General features: G+C 43.3%; 1 long non-coding RNA gene across 1 annotated transcript; it reads left to right on the top strand.

Annotated features, from left to right (window-relative positions):
• Nucleotides 1-4,986: 4,986 nt before the first annotated feature.
• LOC142830424 (uncharacterized) lies at nucleotides 4,987-14,171 on the top strand. Its single transcript, XR_012905650.1, has 5 exons — nucleotides 4,987-5,339; nucleotides 6,404-6,603; nucleotides 7,704-7,852; nucleotides 11,064-11,289; nucleotides 13,265-14,171. It is a non-coding gene; the product is annotated as an uncharacterized LOC142830424 (long non-coding RNA).
• Nucleotides 14,172-23,030: the final 8,859 nt, after the last annotated feature.

Raw genomic sequence — 23,030 nt, 5'->3', positions numbered from 1 at the left:
GCCAATGAGGGGTGAGACCGTGAAGGTGACGGTGGGCTGTAGGGCTGTATGGCACCACAGTACAAACTGGAAAATGTTTCATGACCATTTTATTAGATTTTACTCATGTTTTAAAATCACAAGCCTTCTATGAAGCACTACATCTAAATCCTTCTTGGTTTCTTGTTATACTTTTGCACAACTCTTTTAATGAACTTCTCGAATGCAATGCGTTCATCTTTGGTGGCTTCTCGTGTGTCCGGTACTTCCATTCCTTCAATTGATATGCTCATTAGTTAATTCACATGATCAGGCAGAAGGCGACTTCTTTCAGAACACAAAATTCTATTAAATGATGAAAAAAAATGCTCAACTGTAGCTATTGTAACTGGGAATAGCAAGAGATAAATTCCTACTTCTTTCATCCCAGGAAACATAGCACAAAGATCTGGTTGAGCCACCAGTGATGATAAAAAAGAAGTTGAAGTCAAATCTTAATTCATTCATCGTATGATATTTCACTCTGTGTTCAAATTCTCTATTCTGTCCTGAGCACATGGCAGCCCCATTGCTGGTAGTGCCTCATTCCACTCAACTGTCGGTGTTCTATAGGACAGGCATCTGTAAAAGCTACATAGAGGTTGAGTAGAATCTAGAAGTCGCTGTTGTAGAGTTTTAAGAATCAGGTGTGTGTACCTTTTCAGTTGTCTTAAACACTTCTTGTCCTCTTCACTTAAGGATTCAATATAAATGTCTTCATTAGTCAACTTCTGGACTGAAATCTTTGCTTCTTCCAGTACTTTTTCAATGGATAGCTCGTTGATTGATCCAAATGTAGCTTCTATTACTGGACAAAGATTTACTACTGTTGTAACAGATGCCTGGATAGCATTGTTTAATGACCCAAGTGGTTTCAACAGTAGATTTATGAGAGAGAGAATGGCAATAGTCTTCTATGAACGTAGTAGCAAAAGTAGTCCGCCAGCCTTACTACTTAGATCCATCTCATCTTGGTAGATACTTTCTAAAGCCAGTAATAATAGCTGGAATAATTTTAAGACAACAGCCAAGGATCGCTCATAAGAAAGCCAGTGGGTTTTCTTAGGTTGGACTAATTTGAACTTCAGTCCCAGTGTATCTTCTATATTTTCCAAGATATTCAGTCTTTTTGGACCCTTGCTGAAAAAAGAATATAATTAAGACATTAAATGTATAGCTTTTTTTAAATGGCTTTTGTAGATTCTGCAGCTCGAACTAGTGCTAGTTGAAGTAGATGGCCTCTGCAGTGTGTATAGGAGAGATTAGGGGTATACTTTTCTCTGAACAAAGCTTGTACTCCACCATGTCTTCCAGAGAAGTTTGCAGCTCCATCAAATTCACAAGAAACCATCTGTTTGGGGTCCAACTGACAAGCATTTAACTCTTCTAAGATGTGGGTAGCATTTTAAAAATCTTGGCTGGTCGGATGTAGATATACTACTTGACCCTTCAGATGACATGTTGATATATTCTTGGTTCTTGATGTGTTCTTCACCTTGGTTAGTTTTTGAGGCCTTTGAGTGGAATGTATTGTTTTTTGTCTTTTCATTTTCACTTTGACCTGCAATGTATAAAAGAGATATGAATAAAATAAATGTTTTGTTAGAATAATGCAAATTTAACATAAGGGAAAATACAAAATACACCAGAACACATAACAGAAAATATCATATTGCCTCTGTATAAATCCATGGTACGTGCACACCTTGAATACTGTGTGCAGATCTGGTTATCCCATCCCCCAAAAGATATATTGGAATTGGAGAAGGTACAGAGATAGGCAACTAAAATGATTAGGGGTATGAAACAGGAGGAGAGATTAGAATGACTGGGAATTTTCATCTTAGAAAAGATATGACTAAGTGGGGATTCTGATGGGGAGGTCTATAAAATCTTGACCGGTGTGAAGAAAGTGAATAAGGAAATGTTATTTAATCCTTCACATAACACAAGAACTAGCAGTCACCCAACAGAATTAATAGGCAGCAGGTTTTAAAAGAACAAAAGGAAGTACTTCTTCATACAACATAAAGTCAACCCGTGGAACTCTTTGCCAGGGGATGCTGTGAAGACCAAAACTATAACAGGATTAAAAAAAACCCTAGATAAATTCCTGGAGAATAGGTCCATCAGTGGCTATTAGCCAGGATGGAGAGGGATGCAATACCATGCTCTGAGTGTCCCTAGCCTGTTGCCAGAAGCTGGGAATGGGCAACAGGGGATGGATCACTTGATTACCTTTTCTGTTCATTCCCTCTGAAGCATCTGGACTTGATCACTGTTGGAAGACAGGATACCGGGCTATATGGACCACTGGTCTGACCCAGTATGACCATTCTTACGTAAAAATTAATTATAATAATAATGTTTCATTCGGAAACTCCTCAACATAATGATCTCTCAAGATAGCAATGATGTGAGATAACAACCTTGGCAAATAATGCATTTTAAAAATCTTGGCCTACTAGGAAACACATTTATATAAGTTTCCATTCCCAGTCACAAATCTAGCATTCTGGAACAAAGTCACTAAATTATAGTCCAACAAACAAATGTTTATTTAATGTACCCCTCATTTTCCCCTCTACTTCACCCCACTCACTGGTGTTGTCCTTGGTCAGTGGAGACTCAGAGTTCAGAGGTGGTGTCATGTGAATGCACCTCCCAGGTAGGGAGCAAGAAGTCACCTTGCTTGTTCCTCCAGCTGCTCACTGTTCGCTCTGGCCACTGTTGTTCATTGTGCCACCGTTCACTAAATTGCTCTGTTGCCAATGGCCCTGCGCCGTAACCTTCTGCTGCCACCTGCCACTGTGACCTCTGCAAGTTGGTCTCTTGAGGTTCCAACCAGCTCTCAGTGATTTCAGCTGAGCTCTCAGTGGGGGAACCTTGCTGCTAGTGCAGTCTGGGCTGTCTCTTACACAAAAATACTGTACTCACAGGTACACTGTTCCCACAGCAGGACCAAGCATTTAGACCTGATTATCAGTGATTTCAGCTGTAGTGGTCACTTAACAAAACAAAAGACTACATTGGAGCCTAATCAGCTCTGTCTTTAAACAGTGGAGAGGGGCAGGTCAAATAGTACTTGTGACTCAGACAGACCATCAAGCAAAATACCTGTCCCCATGCTCTCTCTTGATGCCCTCAATCAGTACAGGTTAGGTACAAACAAAAGACAGAACTATGTAGCACTTTAAAGACTAACAGGATGGTTTATTAGGTGATGAGCTTTCGTGTGCCAGACCCACTTCCTCAGATCAATATGTTAAATACAGTTCTAATGCCCTTTACTCATACAATAAGAACAACAAAATTTCATTCCCCCTCCCCCCACATTCAAGTGATTTGTAACCCATTCCCAGCCAAAATCTATCACTTCAACAACAGAGCTCTGTTTGTTGGATACCTAGGTAGATTAGGTGTGAATGTAAATACAATCTGGTCCTGAAGCCTTTCCCCCCAGTCCATCACTAGCTATCAGGGAGAGCTCATTTTGACTGTGCTTACAAATCATAATTTGAAATCATTAGGTTGGCCAACATCACCAAAATGAATGCACTGACACTGTCATAAAAAAACAACCGCTGTATAAGGAAGCTAGTCTATGTTCATACTTTTCAAATCTATTATACTTTTTCAGATACACATGTCTTATCATATACTGTTTATGCTTTTAAAGTGTGTATTTATGTTTCAATTTCAATTCAAATTTCCAAACAACCACTAAATTGGCATGTAACTAGTTCACAAAACTGGGGTGGAGGGGTGTTGGGGAAATTCAGGGGAGGTATACACCCCCATGGGGTGCGTGTAGGGAAATCCTCATGCTTAAGGTTCACTGTGGTATTCAGGACCCTTGTTAGGGGATCCTGGTGCTCTGGGGAGCACACATTGTCCTCCAGTCCCTTGTAACCTAGTGAGGAATCTGCTCAGGAGTTAGTGCAACCCATGCCTGCACGAACTCCAGCCAAAATGTTCACATAATGGGCATGAATGGCACTCCCTTGGCCCTGAATCTCCTTGCAGCAGCTACAGGGAGGGGAGTCACTGGCAACTTAGTCCCACCATGCTTTCAGGAGGTCTGCTTGAAGCTGTGTTGCTCTTAAAGGATCCAAAGGTTTGGGGAATGAGAATATGCTTCTGTATGGAGGGCAAACACCTTCATTGTAGGAGAATTCAGAAGGCTTCTGCCCCATGGGAAAATATGTGGGAAAGAGTCGTCTGGGCCATGTGACAAAATACAATGCGAAACAAATATAAAAAAAGAGCATTAAATAATCCTCCCATAGAAATGATCACAATTACAGCATCATTGAATGTATTCTGGTTCTTATTTAGCACCTGTACCCAAGTGCCTGTGTATTTGCTTGTGCAGGCGAAGAAAGGGGTTTTTTTCCCTGTGGTGTACAGACACCAGGATTTAGCTCCTCCAAGAGCTTATTCAGAGACTTGTACTCGAGTCTCAAACCTCAGACTTCACAGCCCACCTGCAGAAAGGTGACAATGAAATGATTAGCAAACTGGCTGTGGTCCAAATATTTTCCTAGATGAACAAGTGTCTGGAGATAATTTGAGTTTTAATTAGTTATTTATGCAACCACCGATCCCATTAACTCTGGAAGTTCAAATTGATTGAAAAGTTAACACAGCCAACTGAGACAGTAATGGCCAATCTCTGCGATTAGCCACAAGGCTAGTTGTCTCTGTTTCCAACTGAAGGCTATGGCTGCTGAACCCACCTTTAATTAAATAAATTCTCGAAGCACAGCAAGATGCCTGTGACACTAGTTTGGCCTAATTACATTGCGTTTTCAGAAATGCGCAACATTCTTCATAGCTGAGATACTGTTATTTCAGTATTAGCAACTTCAGATGTTCAAAAACAGTGAGTCAGGCCCCAGCTATCATGAGATTCTCTTAAAAATAATTAATGTTTGGTTTTTATTTGCCTTTTGGTGTTTGGCTGCATTCAACTGATGTTTTTGAGATTTTCTCTGTAGCCACAAGGTCTAGAAATTTTTATATACATAAGCTGAGATTTTCCACTTAATCATTTGACTCCAGGTGCTGGAACTTTAATATTGAAACATTACAAATTGTGAGAGTTGTGATAAACAGGTAACACTGATTTTTTTAAAGTCTTGATCATGCAGTCACGGTACTTTATAGAGATAGGCTGGACAGCCAGAGAACCCAAGCCATTAACAGTCTCTGTGCAGGATATAAATACACTCAGCTGCATTACAAAAATTCTTACTGGCATGTTGCTGAAGGAAAAGTACTGTTTGCTCTTAGGGGATGCTGCTTCTCTAGGATTTGAGGTAGGCCTTCTTTTTACTCCTTAATTCTGTGCCATTGTGATATATAACAATGGAAATTACCAGAATGAGAATCCTACTAGAAGTCAGGTTCCAAAGGACACACTCCTTGTTGCCTCATTGGTCAGAAAAGGCTTCAGAGCAGCAAGGGATGATGAATGGGGCTATTGGAATTATGATTAGTCACTGAGCAAGATGCTGTTGTACAGGAAAACTCCCTAAGAGTTTGTGGCTATGTGGAAAACTGACACTTCCCCCCAAAGAGCTTATTAAATGGAGAACTAAATTTAGATGGTGTTGCTTGGGTAATACTGAGTGTAACAGCATATTCAATGTCTCCACGTGTGCTCCTGGGACCAGTTCACCCTTTGTGTAACTCCGCTGAAATCAGAGTACCTCAGGAATAAATTGCCCCCAGTTGCTTTAAGGTGGATGTGTGTTCCAGCAGGGGACTGAGTGATGTCAGCCATACACTGGAGCACTAGAAGCTCTGCTGCATGTCTATCTAGAGCAGAAAGCACCCAGGATATTGATATAAATTGCCATTTGTATGTCAGAGTTGCTGAAAAGAGTAGTTGAGTAATCACATCTAATCAATCGGGTGAAGAAAGGAGTTACCCTGCAATTTAAAAATGAAAGCTGCTAACTGCCAAGCTGTCCCAAATGTCAGGTTTACACGTGATTATCTACAGTGATTCATTGGTGCCTCTGTGGAGAACAGAGTTTCTGACTGGGGAGGCATGGAAGGGTGATTTGTGGTTTCAATGCAAGTTTCCAGCAACAGAGAAAACAGGCAGCAAGAATGTGAACATATAGTTTCAGGAATGAACAAATCAAATTCTAGAGTGTAGGAGTCCAGTAGGCTATCAAAAGGAAAATTGGTAGCTAGCATGCTTATTTTGGAGTACCATGTGACTGAAAATCATGTGACTCCATTAGTCTAAATGTTTTCCCATCTTTCCTACTTACTTTTTACTCCGTTTTTCTTTCTTGCCCTTTTTTTTTTTTTGGGTCAAGCTCTGTCTCTTCTCTTTCTTCTTTCTATACATGTTTTTCTGTCTTCCCAGGAAATATTGAAGGCTAAAAACTTCCCCAAGCATTGCCTAGGGCAGAAGAAAAGGAGTGGAAGCTGATGTTCTAATTCTGCGTGTGTTCACGAGGAGAGAGAGCGAGCATTTTGTGCTGTGCTATTCCCTGTATCATGCTGGACAAGAAGTTGAGAACTTCTCTTATGGGGCACTCTTAGGATGGGTCATCTGTCAAATCAGTTATGTGTTTAACATAGAGAAAGTTATTAAAGGAATTATAGTAGGCTGAAAAGGATGGTCAATATAAATCAACCCATTTTGAAAAAAGTTTGTATATGGTTCTGCTAGATGCATTTTCTATAAATGGAAATACAGTAAAACCTGTGTTATCCAGCATGCTCGGGGATTAAGGTGTTCCAGTTATCTAAAAATGCAAGTTATCTGAGGGTCCCATCAACCTAGGAAAAATCAACGGACAATAATAGTAAAACTCAAGTTTTTAATATTGGTATGAGGCAGTTGGTCTCACATTTCTATTTTGAGTTAAAGATGATTAGTACTTCTTAAATAAAAAAGTAAGCCAATCATGGTAAACCATGCCAGGCCTTTGTGCCTGAAGATGTGACAGTATTGTGGCTGGGGGATATGCTGGTTAACAAAGTTTTCTAGTTAACAGAGTGCTAGATAACAAAGGTTTCACTGTAAATGGTATCTAAATCTAAAATGTTGCAGAGTGAAAATACTGTACCTTGTGGTCCTGAAAGGTGCAACCTGTCTTTTGGAGGGTGCAGGGGGACTCTCCAATATCAGAAATGGAGGAATGAAGTTGTTTGTATGCTAAACCTTTCATCGGGAGGCATGGAAAATACCCTACCATTATAGCTGATGTAACTGAAAAATATGGGTTCTTAGGGTTAAAACAAAAACATATGGACACATTTATCAAATATCCTCTGTCACGACCCCATCTTGCTTTTTAATCCTTAAGAAGAGTCTATATGGGATGATTACTGGAGGAACTTCCTCTCTCCCCATATTACACTGCCATAGTTGCAGTTAGGTGAGGCATCCAGCCAGGAGCACGCTCATGTTAGGCCAAAGGGGGGCTGCTGGCAAGCAATCTTTCAGGAGGACCCCTGCATTAGAATAGGCGACCTTCCTTGCTCAGATACAGCCTGCGTTGATTAGCCTTCAGCATGCCCGCAAAACCCGGAGTTGTAGGAAGGGGTAATTTGATTGTTGTGAAGGAGGGGAGAGGGGTTATTCACAATGATTACGATCATCATCTCAATGGGGACTTACTGGACCATATATTTTGTTTTGTTCTTGGTTTGTGTAGGTTTCAGTTCTTACGCATGGCCCAATGGAGGTGCATAAAATGGAAACTAGAACAAAGCTTATCTAGCAACTGGAGGAAATGGTGTTGGTAATTCAGGCATTGGTGGAATTTCCTCTCAGAGTCAGCACTAATCAGTGACTCCTGCACAGGTGACTCTATTCAGAAGGAAGCCATGCTGGATCCTTTGTTATGAAGTATTTGTTATACAAGTTGCATTGAAAGCTCTCTCGAAGGGTGACATACAAATTTAACTGAACATTACTTTATGCCTGTGACCTCCAACCTATTTACACCTAAGATCCCTTTTTAAATTTCAGGGCAACCCAGGATCTGCCCTGTCCCTTCTCCAAAGCCCTGCCCACTCAATTCCCCCTTCTCTCCATCACTTGCTCTCCCCCACCCTCACTCACCTTCTGGGCTGAGGCAGGAGCTGGAGGTGCAGACTCTGGGCTGGGCCAGGAGGAGTTCAAGTGCTGGGAAGGATTTTGGGTGCTTCAGGCTGGAGCAGAGTGTTGGGGTGGAGGAGGGAGTACTGGCTCTGGCAGGGGGCTCTAAGCAAGGACACAGTTTTGGGATGCAGATGGGGGTGTGGGATGCTGGCTCTGGGAGGAGGTCAGGACTAGGATGTGAGTGTGAGATATAGGCTCCAGCTGGGTGACACTGCAGGCATCTCCCAACTGGCAGTGCAGCAGGGCTCAGACAGGCTGCCAGCCTGCTGCGGCCCTATGCTGCTCCTAGAGGTGGCTGGCTGCACGCTTGTCTCTGTGCTCCCCTTGGAGGGAGGGAGACAGCATGCTCTGCATGTTGCCCTCTCCCCCTGCATTGTCCTCATGGCTCCCATTGGCCACGAGCTGGCCAATAGGAGCTGTGGGCATGGACAGCTTGCAGATATGCGCTGTCCTATTCCCACCAAGGGGAGCATAGAGACAAGCCTGAAGCCACTTCTGGTAGTGGCATGGGATTATGGAAGGCAGGAAGTCAGTGTGAGCCCTGCTAAACTTCAGTGGCCCAGAGATCTCTACTGATTGGCTGAGGCTGCATGATTGATCAGTCAGTCGTGATCGATGGGTTGATTACTACTGCATGATTCTATTTATTACACACCTACCCCTCGGAAATCAAGACAGGTCAGGTGGCAATCTTTCTATTTCTACTTGTGCTGTGTGCTTGAGGGTTCTAATTACATAAACCACTGGATTCAACATATTGCAGAATGCCAGACTGGTGTTTTCACCTTTCACGCCAACACTCTCTTTGTTGTGGTGCAATATGTGATGCTTGCCAGGATTTCCCAGAGTTGCAAGGCATCTTACTTACACCTACCCTTAGCATGAGGAAGCCTTGTCTGTGTCTGCTGTGTGTCAGCTCCGGGTCTGAAGACGCTCTGCCGTGGCAGGTGTGCTCCAACCTCAAACATTCCACCTGTTCCCTTGCAATGCCCAGCCCCTTTTGTACTGAGCACTCACAGGTCCCTTGCTCCCAAAAGAATGTTATCCACCCTGCATAGCCCTTATACCTTAGATCTCAGCTCCTCTTAACACACACAGCACATAGAGAGGTTTATAGTGAGAAACAAGGTACAGAAGTCTGAGAAATAACAAGTGCAAGTATTGAAAAACAAATGGTAATGTATTAAATAAAATTATAACCCATGTTCTAGAGCTTTGACTTAATTAAACAGCACGGTATCTTGTTAATTAAGTTTGGTTCACCCAAAGACTTTGCAGTGTTTCCTAGCCTGGTTGGCTTTCATAAGAAGGAATACAATGACAGTTCATCTCCTCCATAAAGGATCCAGTGTGTGCTTCAGTACTCACAGTTATACCCCAGAAAGCTATTGTCTTTATTCATAAACAGGTACCCCCACCCCATGAGTTGTTGTTTTCCTGCAGCTTTCCCTATTCTTTTGATTAACAGTAATGCAAATAGGAATCAGTTGTGATACATACAATGCACAACTGATTCTTGACAAGAGCCTCTTACCCCTATGCCTGAAGAGAACCTGTCCAAGGCCTGTTGTGCACATGACATGCTTTAAGAACATAATAGGTTTTAAGAACATAATTTCCAATATAGATACATAATTTCTTAAATGTTACCTGTGCACATCTTTTGCAATGACTATGACTATGACGACCAGTAAACCATTGGCTTTTGGTAGACACCTTACATGCTATGGTGCAAGTAGAATCTATTTCTTACTAGTATGAGGAGTGGGGAGTGAGGGCAGGAGCTCATGGGGAGCACCTGACCTCTACACATGACTTCAACCCCAGTCCAGGGCTCCCACAGTCTTCCCGTCCTTTCATCTGGGGCAGGGGGACCTCTGTCCTCCTCCCACTGTGCAGGAGACTTCAGAACTGAAGAGGTGAAATGAAGAGAATGTGGGGCCACTGGGCAGTGCTCCTCTGGCTGCTCCTTTGACGCAGTGCTACTGCGTCAGCCCTTCCACACAGCTGCATCGGTCTGGCGTCTGTAAACCAGTCCCACAGGAGAACAGGGCTAGGGGCAGTACAATCACACTAGAGGAGTTGCCAGCATTCTGCTCCTTTCCCCAGTGCTGTTCCCAGGACTGCCCTGGAGTGCAGGGCTCACTCAGGAACCACAGCAGGGAAAGCAGCAGAACACAGGACCACTGAGCAGCCCCACATCTGCAGCTCCTCCAGCATGGCTATACTGCCCCCACCCCTTCCAGGCAGGGTCTCCCGTGTGTGTACAGCAGCCCCGTCAGACAGGGCTGGGGGCATACAGCCGTGCTGGAGGAGCTGCCAGCCTGGGGCCACCCTGTGGTTTGGGGTTCTCCTGGGAACTGCAGCAAAGAAGTGAAATGAGGGACCACCAGGTGGCGCCTTCTCCGGCATGGCTGTACCACTCCAAGACCTGTCCTCCAGCAGGCCTGCTGTAAAGATGTAGGAGACCCTGTGTGGAAGACTGGTGTGATACAGCCCTAACAGAAGAATTGCCAAGCAGCCCCACATTCTGCTCCTCCTGTGTCTGTCTGGTATGCTGTACTGGCTATAAATATCCTGTACTGCCCTGCTTCCACTGCTACTTCCATGCCATCATTTGGTGAATTACTATGTATATTCCTGCCCCAGGGGATGCTTGTAAAACCATGTGCATCCAATGTGCCCTCGGTCAATTGGCTTCAAGATGTCCCTGGTCACCCAGTATTCTTGTAAGTGGATACCACTAGAATTTGTGACAGTTTAGCTTTCTCTCCAAAGCCTATATTTGAAAACTGTGCCTAGTTCAGGTAATTATGTGCACAAATGGCCAGTTAGACAAGTAAGGGGGAAACAGTAAAGATACTGCTTCGTTCTTCTTTGTTTCTTTTTTTTCTCCTGTGCATTGAAGTAGAAAAGGAGATACCAAATGAGGTGCCGCTAGACTGCAAGATGCGAAAACAACTTGAGATGTATTGTAAAGGGGCTTTTGTAGTGTCACAGTGTAATCCACTGGACAGTGTGTCTTATGGCTGGCTGGCTGGGCAGACAGAAGACCAAGGAGATAGAGTCTGAAAAAATGGCTGATGGAATAATTTACACTGAGCACCCTGACAATTAACTGCCTGATTTTTGCTTTGGTAAGAAGCCTAAATGCGAAGAAATGATTTTACTTGGTTTTTTTTTCCCCAGTCAGATAAAGTGTTGACCATTCATTGTCTGGTTGCGTGACAGACCTGCTCTTCTGCACTTTGGTCCCATTTGCAGGCTTCTTATTTTCATTGAGTCATAAAAGCCTTTATAAAACCCTGACGCCATCAGTTGAGCACATCACCATATGAAGTACGTGTGTATCTATAAAAGGAACAGATGAATACCAAAGAATTTAAACTTTGTTGTATTGGATGACTTAGTAAACATTCTCAGCCTGAGCAGCAATGGAATGTTTCACATAGTGAAGGTGATTAAAGCTGGTGCTGAGTCACAGGAAGGTGTGGCTAAAGTACAGTTTTGAGTAATGTCTGACAGCTGGGATCAACTATCATTTCCAAAATGTCCCAGAACAAATCAAATACACCTTGGACACACAGGAGATCAGGCCATATATTGCAGATTTTAAGCACTTTACATTCTAAGAAAGCTATAGAGTTGCACTGGGAAAGACCCGCTAAGATCTTGCCAACTTAATCTGGGTAGGACAAAAATAAGTTTTAAAATACAAATCATTTCACCTAATGTAAAATAAGAAGTGGTTCATGATCTGTTGGACTGGAGACAGAGGGATAGTGTTCCTTTTACTGACTGCTATTGGCAAGACACCAGTGGAATAGAGAACTTGAGGAGTTTGGCTGAGTTGCTCCCAGTCTGCGTGGTGAGAGCAAGACACAAGTTTAATAATGTTTCACTGGTTCAGCTTAGTCTGTATTCAGCTTCCCTCATTGCAAAGCCAAGCCCGCTGTTTGGAATGGGAAATTTATTTGCCTACCTTAATCTAAGAATTTGCTGAGTTGTACAAATAAGAATTGATACAAATGGCTAAAACATTTGTATTCTAAATTATTTTGAAAAAAGTCTCAATAGTTTGATGTATTGCAAATGTCTGGTTGCAAGCCAGGGAGCAGTTAAAAGCATCCTTGTGATTAGAGATTGGCTAAGATTGAAACATACCAGCTGTTGTATTGATCAAAGACCCATCACATTCTATAATATATATTTAACTCCTAACTTGGGCATACCTACCTGGTGAAAATTCTTGGCTATTTGCTTCCACTCGGTTGCTCTGATTACATAGAGAAATCCAGTAACTGCAAAGCTGTGGAGATGTCACCTAACTGCAGTAAGACCACAGAGCTGCAAATACATGAGAAACTTTGGTAGATGTACTGCACCTTTGACCTTAGGGGAACCCACCTCTGAGCTGATTCCAGGGAAGTAACTTCAGCACTTTGGCCTTCACTAAAGTGGACTATACAGGTAGGCCTTGCTAATTTGTCAGTTAGGCTTTGTCTACACTCGTGGCTTCTTGAGCCAGTAATATGCAAATAAGGCTAAGCGTGGAATATCGCCGAGCCTCATTTGCATACCTAATGAACCACCATTTTTTTCAGAAGAGGCTCTTGCGCAAGAAGGAGCAGCTGCACTGCCCCTTCTTGTGCAAGAAAAACCCTCTTGCGCAACGCCGTTCTTCCTGAAAAGTAATAGGTGTAACGGCATTGTGGAAGAGGGTTTTTGTTGTGCAAGAAGGGGCAGTGTAGACGCTCCTTCTTGTGCAAGAGTCTCTTCTGAAAAAAAAAAGGTGCCTCATTAGGTATGCAAATGAGGCTCGGCGATATTCCACGCTTAGCCTCATTTGCATATTACTCACGCAAGAAGCCGCAAGTGTAGACATAGCCTTAGGGTTTACGTAGGTGTGGCTGGAGAGGAAACTCAGAGACCAGCCAGCCAGCTCCTAAGAAAGGCTTCTAGTGTAGAAAATTAGGAAGAGAATTCTCCTGAATCATATTTTGAACTATTTATATTTTATTTTATGGTGATTGCAGTTGCTAAAGATTATAACAAGTAGCAGCCCTATACTTGAGAGAGAGAGAAGCCCAGAGTTGTTTTTATGTTTTGCAGGGTTTGTTTTGATGATAAACAGGCCAGCTTGGGGACATCTTAAGAATCAACAGAGGAGGGAAAAGGATCCACAACAATTGTTTGCACTGAATCAGGCAAGTTCACAGTAAGATTTTTTTCTGCTCAAGTTTTGTGGTTTGAGGGGTGTAGATATTCAAGTTTAACTCACCAATCCCACAGACTCACACTTAACATTTCACTAAACTCTGGGAAGTAAGGCCTGACCTACAATACATGGGAAGGTTGAAGTAAGATACAGAACTCCAGCTACGTAAATTACATCCAAGTATCTTACATTGCATTTTTGCAATGTCTAAACAGCGGGAAGCTGATGAGAGCAAATGCTCCCATTGACTTTCTTTACTCCTCGTGAGAAGCAGGAGAAGCTGGTGATGATAGGGACTCCCTTTGTGTTTGATGTAGCAGGTCCATGCTACACCAACTAAATCAAACCCTGGAAGATAACTGCTGCAGTGTCGATCTTCTATGTAGACGTGCCCAAAATGTTGTCTTCTAGATAACCAGTGGAAATACAATGTAATACCATACATGTACTCCATGTTCAGTCCTGAGATCAGCCTATCAGTCATAAGATGGTAAAAATGTGGGTGGTTGTACCAGGTCTGGTGGTTTAATATGTGATGAAATATTTTATTTCAAACCAAGCAAACCCAACAGGCTAACGCTCTAGCCTTATTTCACAGACTTTTGGGAAAATATAAGGTATATCACTATAAATTAAAGATTTTCAGCCAGATACCCTCTGGCTGTGTCTAGACTGGCCATTTTTCTGGAAAAATCAGTCGCTTTTCCGGAAAAACTTGCCAGCTGCCTACACTGGCCACTTGAATTTCCGCAAAAGCACTGACTTCCTACTGTACGAAATCAGTGCTTTTTGCGGAAATACTATGCTTCTCCCATTTGGGCAAAAGACCCTTTTGCGCAAAACTTTTGCGCACAAGGGCCAGTGTAGACAGCTGAGATTTGTTTTCTGCAAAAAAGCCCTGATCAAGAAAATGGCGATTGGGGCTTTTTTGCGGAAAAGCGCATCTAGATTGGCCACGGACGCTTTTCCGCAAAAAGTGCTTTTGCGGAAAAGCGTCCGTGCCAATCTAGACACTCTGTTCCGAAAATGCTTTTAACGGAAAACTTTTCCGTTAAAAGCATTTCCGGAAAATCATGCCAATGTAGACGTAGCTTCTTTGTTTTGTGCTGGATGATCTGATGTGTCAATATTTTATAAACATTCACCCTTGCAATTCGATTTTATATATGCATGATAAATCCTATGCTATAGGTATATGTAAAAAATGAACTCTGCTCAGAAGTAGGTGGAACACACTGTTTGGGGGGAAGGGATATTTTGGTTTGGCCAAGGGATATTTTTCAAAATGTAATGTATTATTTTGGGTAAACTGGATATAAAGTAAATGGTTTAAAATACCTCACTAAAATATTCGTGGAGTCAAATTTAACCTGTGTGCAGCAAAGTTGGCTCTCAAAATAGAACAACACTCATCTCCTTGTTTCTAAAAGTCTCTTACTTATGAACTGAAGGTAAAATTCAACGCTGTGCATAGAGACTTCTCCTGGTTTCTGCACCACTTCAACCAGCGGGACTTAAGTGCTGTGCAAAGCCTTGTGCAGTAGGTCTGCCCAAGGGCAGGCCTGCTGACAGGTGAGGGGAGGCAAAGGGGGCAACTGCTCCAGCCCTTGAAATTTGCTACTGGAGTGCCATGCAGTGTGTACTGGACAACTCTAAGGGCTGGGTGGGTGGCATAATGCGCTCCGGGTGGTGCTGGGGGTGAGTAGGCACTCCATGCTCTGGGCAATGCTAAGGGCTGTCTGTCTCAGCCTCATCCCTTCTTCCTAAAGCCCCAACCTTTCTGGGAGTTCAGAGCTGGGCCCCGGCATCTTGCCTAGGGGCCTGGCATGGCTGTCGGCTCCCCTGCACAAGAGTGAGATTCACCCTGATTCCTTAAGGCATTTCATGCTCCGTATAACCAGACAGGCAAGCATACAGTACCTGCCCCAGTGGGCTTACAATCCCAAGGACATGATGCAATAGAGCAGTGGCCACCAGCCAGTAGATCGGAATCTACTGGTAGATCTTGGAGTCTCTGACAGGTGATCCTGATGGTTTGGCCAAGAGGCTATTACAAAGTGTGGGCACTTCAGCTGCCCCTCCCCCCACTGCTGCACATCTCCTGCCCTTTGCCTTGGAGCTGCCCCTCAGGAGCTTCCTGCTTGCGGTGCAGGGCAGCAGAGAGAGAAGAGGGGCGCTGATGTCAAGGTGCCTGCTCTCCCACCTTGTATCCTATCTCCACAGAGCAGAGAGAGAGCACAACAGGATCTGGGATGGAGTTTGCTGGTTTCTTTTGGGAGTGGTGCAGGGCCAGGGCAGGGGTGAGCCTGCCTCCGCTTCACTGCACCACCACCCAGGAGCCACCTGAAGTAAGCAGGGCTCAGCTGGAGCCCACATCCTGAAACCCCACCCTAGTCATAACTGCCCCCCCAACATCCCTAGTCCCAAGCACCCCTGCATCCAAATGTCCTCCCAGGGCTAACACCTAGAACCCCCTCCAACATCCCAAATGCCTGCATCTCAGAGCTCCTCTCACACTCCAAACCCCTTAAGCTATAGAGGTGTGACAGGCGATAATGCAATAAGTGTAAGTTAGATGAGGAGGACCTGGAAGAAAAGATGCTGAAATCTGATGCTGTCGAGAAGGTTTCAAAGAGTTGAGTGATGTTGCCATATTGATGGGCAAAGATGATGGTCTTGGCTGTAACCTGGATTGAAGGGGAACAAGATGAGTGTAAGGAAGGTCAAAGAAAAGGTAGATGCAGTATTCATGTTGGGAAATGACTTTAAAATCCTATCTATTGAAAGCTAAGGCTGGGTTTAATCCCCATGGTTATATCCCACTGTGTTCTTGTTGCCCCCAAAAAACAATTTGTAAACCTATGTCAGGCCTCCTACCTCCCTCCACTCCCCTCTACCTGCCTCCCCAGTTATTCAAACATGGCCTATTTCACTCTTCTTCTAAAATCTCTGCATTTGTATTGATTATTTGTTTAAATTTTAATTCCCCTGGTATGGGGCCTTTCACACTAGGTGAGAATTCTGCTTTGTCAGTTCAGTTTAGGGTGCCATTCACTCTGTGCCCTGCCCACTCACAAGAATGGAGGTGTGATAACACAATGACAGATGCATTAGGAATGCAGAGGATGATATTGTGCATGAAATCTAGGCACCACTTAAGTCCTAGTTAAATTCTCAAAATAGGGCTTCTGTGGGACTTCTCCATCTGCCATGTACTAGCTGTCTGCACAGGGGTGAATTTCACTGCAACAGAGCACAATAGGACATTGCTATATATGTGTGTACTACTACCGCTCTTAGAACAAAGCTAACTCTAATTTTAGCCCAACTAACATGTTTAGCACAGCAAGTAAAATGTTCCATAGCTTTTTGAAAGGGCAAAGAACTGCCCTTATTGTCAACGATGTGCCTTTAAGAGATTTGTTTCAACTTTTAGAGGAATGAATCTACTGAGCATGAAATGCATTTTAAACTCTGGACATACTATTTCTTCCAGTTAGATTTATTTTATTTTATTTTGTTTAATGTTCATATTTGTTACTGGAGGCAGAACAAAATGGAATCCCTGTGAGTAAAAATCTAGCGGAACAAGCTTTGTCATCATGCATAGCTTTGGGCTGCTCATTTCTGCATAATACCTAGTCTAGAGCCTTCCAGGACTGCACTTTTTCAAACAAGTCTGCTTCTACCCTGAGATGTACTGTGTTTACTCCCTTCTCTTAAGAGGTACATCTTCCCTTCAGTTGCACACACTTGTTTTCTGCTAACTGCAGTTTAACCATGTATGGAGAGGATATTGAATTCTTCTAAGTGCAGGAGGAGACTGGGAAGTATTTCAAAGCAGTATATTTCTTCATACAGACAAACTTAAGATAACCAGGGGGCTTGTATGAAAATGGTTGCTAAGGAAAAAGAAAGTCTTCTCCTGGAGCTATGGCAACTCCAGGTTTGAGTTGATATAACTATGATTAAAGCAACCTATTTTCCTAATGATGATATACAGGAGTTTCAGAAGTATTAGCCAGAGGTTTCTTTCTAAGCTCATAAGAGCTTGTATAAAACTATTTGAAGTGAGGGGAAAAAAGGAAAATATCTTCCATGTCCATATATGGGACTATTTTTTAATTCTAAAGCCAAGTTCTAATTCATCTCTGTACCGATGCATCAATTTAATTTCAATTGAAAACCTTGGCTTTTCTCTGATGGTGAATGCACTTTGTTGCAATTAACAGCAAACATTTGTGCCAGTTCCTAAGGAACTACTTTGAGACCATTCATCTGTGCGATGCTGTGTCAGAGGCTGCTGGTAGAGCCTGCAGAACCTTTCCACAGCTTCCTTGTAATGAGCAGTTGTTTTATTTATGTCTGTAATATTTTAAGCCTGGGATTTTTAAAGGCGCCTATGGGGAATCGGATGTTCAAGCTCTTTGAAATTTGCTGGGAATTGGGCATCTGACTCTCTCATGCCCTGATCCTGAAGTTATGCAAATCATGATAGTAAAGAATAGGCATGATTGTTCATACGAGTGGGGCCTGAGGCTCCATTGACAATCCCAGCCTAAATGCTAATGGCCAGATATCAGTAATGGCTACTATGTTATAAACCTTTTATCACAGTGAGTCATTCTGAGTTGATGGACATGCAATCCTTTCATAAATGTAGGAGCTGGATGCTTGCAAACAAGCCAAATACAATTTGAAATACGCCCCAGTTTCTGCAAACCAAGCAATCATAATAAGCATTGTGAACAGCGATTACCAAAATCTGAGAATTCCTAGGGTACTCCCCAATTTAGGCCATGTCCAAACTCAGCAAATAGGTTGTGTATTAAAACAAGTTAGCTAACATCAGTTTAACAAACAAAATGCTAAATAAGACTTTACTCCTAGACAGGACAAATTCTGCTTAAAAATATTAATTGATCATGGTTAACTCTAGTCTCTCTATCATCACTCAATTAACACATTTTTTTCAAATGCCAATTTTGGCCTATGTGCACTCCATCGATGATATAGCTACATGGGGTGCAAAGCCCTGTTTAAAGTATGTTAGGTAAAATTGTTAGCTAACTTAACCTATGGCTAGTTTAGATGTGGCTGGGGACTCTAGTACACCTGGGCTTTTATGCTCCCAAAGCAGGGCTTTCCATGTTGGCACTCGCTTCCCCCTTCGTACAAGAGAACCTCAATTTGTTGACCTTCAGGGTCCATTATAAGGACTGGTCTCTGCCTGAGATGAAAATGGTAGGGGATTTCTAAGAAGCTGTTTGCCAGAAAAGGAGGTTAATTTATACACAGTTTGACCATCAGAGAATACTAGAACTGGAAGGAACCTTGAGAGATCATTGAGTCTAGTCCCCTGCACTCATGGCAGGACCAAGCACCATTAAACCAACCCTGACAGGTGTCTGTCTAACCCGCTCTTAAAAATCTTCTATGATGGAGATTCCACAACCTCCATAGGGAATTTATTCCAGCACCCTGAAAGTTTTTCCTAATGTTCAATCTAGACCTCCCTTTCTGCAACTTAAGCCCATTGCTTGTTGTCCTGTCCTTAGAGATTAAGAAAAATAATTTATCTCCTCCTTGTAACAACCTTTTAGGTACAGGTTGAACCTCTCTCAACCAGGACTCCCTGGTCTAGAAACATCTGTGGTTCAGCAGGACCACTGATGTTGCTGGACCAAAGAGCAGCTGGAAGGCCAGAGGCAGGAGCCCTGTGGGGAATAGGAACCCAGCCATGTTGACTGCAGGGAGGTCAGTGGCTGGGAACCCTGCTGCGCAAGTCCAGTTGAGCCGGTGGCGGGATGGCTGGAATGCCTGCGGGCTTTGGCAGGGCAGCAGTTTGCTGCAGTAGGTCCAGGAGCCCCAGCAGCAGGACCGCGGGGCTGCCACAGCAGGGCTGGCAAAGCCAGAAGCCAAGGCAATGGGACTGGTGCTTCCCCAGGAGGGCTGACAGGGTCAGGAACCTCAGTATCTGAGCTGCAGTGGGGGGAGAGTGGGAGTCCCGGCAGGAGGACTGCAGGCTGCAGGGCAGGTGCTGCAGTGGCTGAATTGGTGGGGTCAGGGAACAGCAGCAGCAGGGCAGTGGTTTGCTGCGGCAAAGCTGAGAGCCCCACTGGTGCGACCGTGGGCTGTGATAGCAGGGCTGGTGACATGTGGGAAGCCTGCCGGGAGGCCAGTCCGGGAGCGGAGCTGGGCTGGGGGGGCCAGTGTTAGGGGGCAGAAATAACTTCCCCTGTTCCTGAAAAATTCCTTCTTCGGGATCTTACAAGGAGGTCTGGAGGGAGCTGGACCAGGGAGGTCCAGCCTGTATTTGAAAGTTGGTATCAGTCTTCTCTTTTCCAAACTAAACAAAGCCAGTTCTTTCAATCATCCCTCATAGGTCTTGTTTCCTAGATCTCTAATCATTTTGGTTGCTCTCTCTGGACATTTTCCCATTTGTCCACATCTTTATAATGTGGCGCCCAGAACTGGACACATTACTCCAGTTGATGCATAATCAGCACAGAGTAGAGTGGAAGAATTACTTCTCGTCTTGCCTACAATGCTTCTAATAATACATCCCAGAATATATATATATTTTTTTGCAACAACGTCACCCTGTTGATTCATGTTTAGCTTGCAGTCCACTGGGACCTCTAGATCCCTTTCTGCAATATTCCTTCCTAGATGGTCACTTCCCATTTTGTATGTCCATCTTATTCTCTGTAACTGCATAGAGTAGGAGACGATCACATTTCACAAGCCAGAGGGATGATGTCCCTAGCCTTTATTTGCCAGAAACTTGGAATTGATAGCGGATGGATCACTTAATAATGACCTGTTCTGTTTAGTCCCTTTGGGACACGTGGTATTGGTCATTGTTGAAAGACAAGATACTGGGTTAGATGGAAAATTGATCTAGAAGACATAAAATAAAGACAGTCCCTGCCTGAAAGTGCTAACTATTATACCCTCTAGATACTTTTCCTAGGGGAAGAAACAGAGTGTCTATAACCAGAGCCAATGCTGACCACACTTATTGTGCTGTATTGATTGTGAAGCAGACACACAGAACTCTGCAGATACATTTTCTTGGCACATACCTTGGTGGTATTAGTCTAATGAAAGAATGTTCTTAGGCAATATTCTACAGCTCCTTATAGCTCAGCTTCAACAATCTGTCAGTATAAGGCATCAGTGTATATGCCTGGGTGAGCACATTCTTAAAAAAGGGTATGATGTATTGTACAGTAATATTATGCATGAGCCAGACACCACATTTCTGTACACCCTGTGCAGTGTCTAAAACAGTGAGGTGTCCAATCCAAAAATAATTTGGTCCTCAATGTCAAATCCTGATGAAAATAAAGAAAAATGCACAGCAGCAGTGTTCCCCCTCCTCCCCACCACAATCTTTAAATTGCTTCTACAAGAGCTTTTACAAGTACTTCTTATACTCTGCAGGCTGGGCCTGATCTTACATTCCATGCATCTCAATGCTCCTATTACTTACCATGGAAAACTAGGTGCACAAGGAAGTTGAGATCAGACATTATGGGCTCATGCAGCCCTCCTTGAGGCAAATAAGGATGCAATCTTGCTGAACACGTGCACCTTCTCTCAGCCCAGTGAGTTCTCAACAGCTCTGGGATGAAGCTTAAGGCCATTTCTACACTAGGGCTACGTCTACACTGGCCCCTTTTCTGGAAGGGGCATGTAAATTTCACTAGTCGTCGTAGGGAAATCCGCGGGGGATTTAAATATCCCCCGCGGCATTTAAATAAAAATGTCCGCCGCTTTTTTCCAGCTTTTAAAAAAGCCGGAAAAGAGCGTCTAGACTGGCCCCGATCCTCCAGAAAAAGCGCCCTTTTCCGGAGGCTCTTATTCCTACTTTGAAGTAAGAATAAGAGCCTCCGGAAAAGGGCACTTTTTCCGGAGGATCGGGGCCAGTCTAGACGCTCTTTTCCGGCTTTTTTAAAAGCCGGAAAAAAGCGGCGGACATTTTTATTTAAATGCCGCGGGGGATATTTAAATCCCCCGCGGATTTCCCTATGATGACTAGTGAAATTTACATGCCCCTTCCGGAAAAGGGGCCAGTGTAGACGTAGCCCAGGTGAAATAAAGCCTTCCTATTATTGTTAACACCCGTTGACTGAACCTCTGTTAGCAATGTTGGAAGTCTTTCAGCATTGTGTGGATTACGCCTCCTTTGAGCAAATTTATAGACATAGTGCCAATGATAGGGCCAGCCATGAAGTTGAAGAACTGGTGTGTTAGCAATAGTGAGTAACTTTTCAAATACCTCCCTAGTATGGACAAGGCCCAGGAGTATGCCTGGAGAAAGCTACAGGATGGAGAATAGTTTAGATCAATTCTTATGGTAGAATGCTAATTCTAAATCTGAACTGAACTTGAATGAATTCTTCACAGTGGTTTGGCAATGTTGGGCAGACTATTTTGCACAATTCCTGTTTCCAGCTCTCCAACAGAAGGTAGCTCTTGTGTTTCCATCTTGACTTGAAGTCAGAGATATCAGAAATTTAATGAGGCAGCTGGGTCTTGTGAGAATTCCAACTCAGTCTTCCCTCCAAACCTGTATCTGCTTATCTGTAGCAAGCCAAACTTTGAGGGGTTTTCCCATTGTCGGTAAAAATAGGGCAAGTCTCTGATCTGAGAAGCAGAGGATAAGAGGAAGCTGTCAAATGACCTGAGTGGCACAGAAAAGCTGAAAGAAAATGAGCAATGCACAAGGGACCTGAGGGGATATTTGAAGACACTTATTTACGTCTAGACTACATGCCTCTGGCGACAGGCATGTAGATTAGACTACCCGGCATAGGAAAATGAAGCAGCGATTTAAATAATTGCCACTTCATTTAAATTTAAATGGTTGCCGCGCTGAGCCGATCAGCTGTTTGTTGGCTCCTGGGATGAGACATACCTGGGAGGTTGAAAAATGCCTTTGATGTCGACCGCGGAGCGTTCAGACTACTGTGCTGAGCTGACAAACAGCTGATCAGCTCAGTGCGGCAGCCATTTAAATTTAAATGAAGAGGTGATTATTTAAATCGCCGCTTCATTTTCCTATGCCGGGTAATCTAATCTACATGCCTTTGTCGCCACAGGCATGTAGGCTAGATGTACCCTTACTTTTCAGTGTTAATGTATTGTTTGATTATAATAATCTCATTTATAGAAGATCTGTGTAGACAATAGCAGTGTTCACTATGGATTATGTGAATTTACTTTCTTTTCTTATTATAAAGAAGATGTTGTAATTATCACTAGAACAGTTCTGTATAATTAGAAAAGAGAAACTAGAACATGGAAGGCCCTTTATTTGTTAGAAATAAGCCTTCTTCCAAAACCAGCTATCCCTTTCTATTGAATGAAACCGAGCTTGTGTGACACATGAAGATGTCTCTAGCACTCTCTCTAGAGGCAGTGTTGTCCTGTGAATAAGGCACTGGGCAGAATGTTGGAAGAACTTGGTTCTCTTCCTGTTTTTTTTCCACTAACTTGTAACGTATCACTTAAGTACCCTAGGGCTTATTTTCTACATCTGTAAATGAGAATAATGATGCCTAACCTCCTTTCTAAAGTGTTCTGATGTCCTCAAGGACTTGTGCACATGTTTAATTTTATGCACTCTGAGTAATCCCATTGAATTAAGTC

This window comes from Pelodiscus sinensis, chromosome 8, assembly GCF_049634645.1.
Source record: "Pelodiscus sinensis isolate JC-2024 chromosome 8, ASM4963464v1, whole genome shotgun sequence".
Lineage (NCBI taxonomy): Eukaryota > Metazoa > Chordata > Testudines > Trionychidae > Pelodiscus > Pelodiscus sinensis.
Note: the sequence above shows the minus strand (reverse complement) of the source record. Positions and strands in the feature narration are given on the sequence as shown.